This window comes from Octodon degus, unplaced genomic scaffold (assembly GCF_000260255.1).
Source record: "Octodon degus isolate 3935 unplaced genomic scaffold, OctDeg1.0 scaffold00078, whole genome shotgun sequence".
Lineage (NCBI taxonomy): Eukaryota > Metazoa > Chordata > Mammalia > Rodentia > Octodontidae > Octodon > Octodon degus.
This window is the reverse complement of record NW_004524654.1, coordinates 745,187-749,943: the sequence shown is the minus strand read 5'-3', so window position 1 is coordinate 749,943 and position 4,757 is coordinate 745,187.

Here is a 4,757-nt window from a genome sequence, read left to right as displayed (position 1 = left end):
CCATCAGAATTACGGCCGACTTCTATTCACAAACCATGAAGGCAAGAAGAACATGGAGCAGAGTACTTCAAGTCCTCTATGAAAACAAATTCCAGCCCAGACTACTATTCCTTGCAAAACTCTCTTTCAAGTTTGATGGAGAAAGTGAAATATTTCCATGACAAAGAATAACTAAAGAATTTTATGATGACAAAGCCAACCCTACACAGACTACTGAAAGATGTTCTACAGAGGGATCAAAATGATCAGAACTCCATGAACAAGAACAGAAGGAACCCACTAAATAGGGCAAACAATTAAACACAGGAGAAAAAGGAAAAAAAGAGTAAACAACAGCAGGTAAATAATGTGTTGATCATAAGTCAATACATCTTAATTATAATCATTAATGTAAATGGACTAAATTCACCAATTAAGAAAAACAAACTGGCATAGGGGATTAGGAAACAAAATCCAACAGTCTGCTGTATACAAGAAACACACTTAACTCATAAATTCATAGGCTGAAAGTTAAAGGATGGAAAATAATACTACATGCCCCAGCACCTCAGAAAAAAGCAGGGTTATCAATTCTGTTCTCAGCCTCAACTTCAAACCAGGAATGATCAAACAAAGTAAAGAAGGTCACTATATACTGGTTCGGGGAAAAATTCAAGAGGAAAATAAATATTTACGCACCAAACACAGGAGCACCCAACTATATAAGACAAATCTTAATGGACATGAAAAATCTAATATTCAATACCACAATCTTAACAGGAGACCTTAACACCCCCTTATGCCAAAGAGACAGGTCAAACAGAAAAAAAAATTAGCAAAGAAGTAGCAGAACTGAACTGAACCAGAGCTTGGAACAAATGGATTTAGTGCACATATACAGAGTGTTCCACCCAAAAACAGCTGAATACACATTTTTTTCAGCTGCACATGGGTCATTTTCTAAAATAGACCGCATACTGGTCCACAGGTCATGCTTAAGTATATGCAAGAAAACAGAAATTATCCCATGCATATTATCTGATCACAATGCGATGAAACTAGAAATAAATGACAAAAAAACCCAGAAAAACCCCACAAATACATGGAAATTAAATAACACTCTACTCAGCAACCAATGGGTCACAGATGAAATTAAATAAGAAACTGAACAATATCTACAATTCAATGAAAATTCAAGCACAACATATTAGAATTTATGGGATATGATGAAAGCAGTCCTCAGAGGGAAATTTATAGCTGTGACTCACACATTAGGAAAACAGAATGGGAACAAATAAACACCCTAATGGTGCACCTCCAACATCTATAAAAGGAAGAGCAAACCAAACCCAGAGCCCAAAGACGGAAAGAAATCATAAGTATTAGAACAGAAATTAATTCAAATGAGATGAAGAAAACAGTTCAAAGAATTAATGAATCAAAAAGCTGGTTCTTTGAAAGATTAAATAAAATCAATAAGCCCCTAGCTAACCTCATCAAACAGAGGAAAGAAAAAAATTCAAATACAAGCAATAAGGCATGAAAAGGGTGTAATTACCCTATGAACACACTCAGCCACCTTATCTTTGACAAAGGGGCCAAACATACTCACTGGAAGAAAGATAGCCTCTTTAACAAATGGTGCGGGGAAAAACTGCCTCTATATGTCAAAAACCAAAACTTGACCCAGGTCTATCACCATGCACTAAGCTAAAGTCAAAATGGATTAAAGATTTAAACACTGTAAGAGAAACACTAAATCTACAGGAAGAGAAAGTAGGAAGAACTCTTGAAGACATAGGGGTAGGCAAAGAGTTCATGAACAAAAACCAAATTGCATGGGTAACACTTGAAAGAATTAACAACTGGGACCATCTCTTATTGAGAAGTTTTTGCACATCAAAAGAAATCACCAACAAAGTGAAAAGACAACCCACAAATTTCGAAAAAATCTTGATTAATAAGCACTCAGACAAAGGTCTGCTCTCTAGAATTTATAAAGAACTAAAAAGCACTAGGGCCCCAAAATTTCAAGACCCAATCCGGAAATGGGCACCCGAGATGAACACACACTTCTCAGAGGATGAAATTAAAGAAGCAAATAAATATATGAAAAAATGCTCCACATTACTAGCCATCTGTGAAATGCAAATTAAAACAACACTGAGATACCATCTCACCCCAGAAAGAATGGCTATCATAAAGAAATCAACTGACAACAAATGTTGGAGAGGCTGTGGGGAAAAAGGAACCCTTCTCCGCTGCTGGTGGGAATGTAGCTGGTGCAACCGTTACGGAAATCAGTGTAGAGTCGCCTTAAAAAACTAGGACTAGAAATCCAATTCAAACCAGCTATCCTGCCACTGGGAATTTCATCTGGGAAAATGTCATATCATAGTGAAATATGTGTACCTATGTTTATGGCAGCACAATTTGTGATAGCCAAATCTTGGAAAAAAACAAGATGCCCATCACCTGAGGAATGGATGAAAATGATGTTGTATTTTTATACAATAGAGTATTACTCAGCTATAAAGAATGATAAACTCAAAGCCTTTATATTAAAGTGGACGCTACTTGAAGATATACTCATAAGTGAAATAAACCCGACCCACATGTGTAAGTATCATATAGTCTCCCTAGTATAAGAACTCAAAGGAAGAAATAAAAATAGAAAGGCATAACACAATTAAAAGGAAAGCGAGAACTTGAGGATTAGTTAACAAAGAGAGGGCAAGGATAAAAGCTAGAAAACATGACAGGGGCAAAGTCATACATTTATATGCACAAGATAGGAAAGGCAATGGTTCTAAGAATCTTCAGCATGTTTTTGAAAATAGCAGTTAATTGGTAGGTTTCTCACCCTGACTATATATGCTGATACCCGTGAACGAAGCAACGGCACTGAAGAAAGCAATGTGTAATGGTAGGGTCATGCTTGGAATGCCTGTCATTCTGGTCTTCTAATTACGTACTGCTTGTCATGACAAAGCAATTACAGCCATACTGTCTCTCAAGTAAAGGTTCGTTAAAAAAAAAAAAAAGGTAATAAATGAAAACATGAGACAAAAAACAGTGACAGGACTGTCCTGCTACAAGGCTGTATATTGTTAGATTTCTAAATTTCTTTGCAAAAATATGTGAATGTTTATTCTTATTTTTAAATTTTTTTTATCTTTTTAATCTTTTTTCATCATATTCTGGAGGGACTCAAAGTTTAACATATCAATACTTGATGGAAAATACCTGTTCCATGCTAAGATGTTTGATATGCAGATAGATAGTGAGGTTAAGCTCAACTGCCTCTGTTATAGGGTAATAATATCATTAAGTTTCTCTTCTGGAGGGTTAACAACTTAAGTTTGCAGACCAAAAATTAAAGAAAAAGAAGAGGTACAAGGACAGCCAACATTTTGGCTCTAGCCTTTCAAGGTCAGTAAGGACTCAGGAAATAGGAGAACCTGTACAGTAACACCCTGTAACTCAATTGTGTCCCAAATTTTCTGATCAAGGAGATTTTAGGGCCACAGAGGAAAGTGATCGATGATGTAGAGTGTGCCTCAGGAGAGTCACATGGAGAGAAAACATTCTCTCAAGCTTTCACAGAGAGCAAACTGGTCAAGTAATGGCTGTGACTGATCCATATGACTGACAATGACAAAGAATCTACAAACTCAGGTACAGAGATTCAGGTTAAATCCTGAGGAGATTTGACTGACCTTATCAAATACAAAAGTTACATTTCTTGTTATATATATCTTGCTTTTTCTTGGTCTTAAACATCCAGTAGAAAAGTATGAAAATGAAGTATAAAAAGTAAAGCCATATTAATATGATGAGCTGTAAAATGCTCAAGTCAACAACTTCAAACATTGACAATCTTATGGAAAACCCACTACTATTATGGACTATTGGGACTATATTGAGATATTTTGCTGAATTCATGTACCTACAATATTTAAATGACAACGGAATGCCCTTCTCTGACAAAACTAAACAAAAAAGGGGGATACAAATGAACGACCACTTTGCATCTTTATACTCAAAATAGGATAGATATACAGCTCCATTCTCTTAATTTAGTGAATAGAGAGGTTTGTTCTAATAGTGTTTGAGACAGGATATCGGGTCTGCATCTTGTACAATGAATAACCACTAAGACAACAATATGCAATGTGTTAATTATTGAAAATGTACTAGTAATTGGTTGTAAAACTGTCTCATTGGTATTTGTTTCTCAATAAAAACATTTTAAAAATAAATAAATAAATAAACCTTTACTCCCTAAAAAAAAAAAAAAAAATCCAGGGGCTGGAGGTGCCGTTCAGTAGACAGCTAGCGAGTAGGTTGGGTCCCATTGCAGTGTGCACACAAATTAAATAAGACAGACATTCCATAGTTAGAAAACAGTGTATCCTGGCTTCAGTGGGAACTGAAAATCGATTTTCTTCACTTTATAGTCCAAACGAATGACTCTTTATTAACCCCTGAAATCACAGAAGTTTGACAAATTACAAATGTAGGTGGTTCGGTCCTCTTCAGTGGAAGCAGGGGATAGCAAACCTAATGAAAGTGTGACAGTCAAGATGTCCCAAGCACAGCTAAAGGCCTGGGGCACAGTAAACACACCAGGGGAACTAAGAGGTATTTATTTAGAACTTTTCTTTTTTGATTTTGATATCGGGAATCAAACTCAGGACCTTGTGCTGCTTGCCAGGCGCTTGTGCTGCTGAGCTACATCCCTGGTCCTTATTCATCACTTACACAGCAAAAGGAAG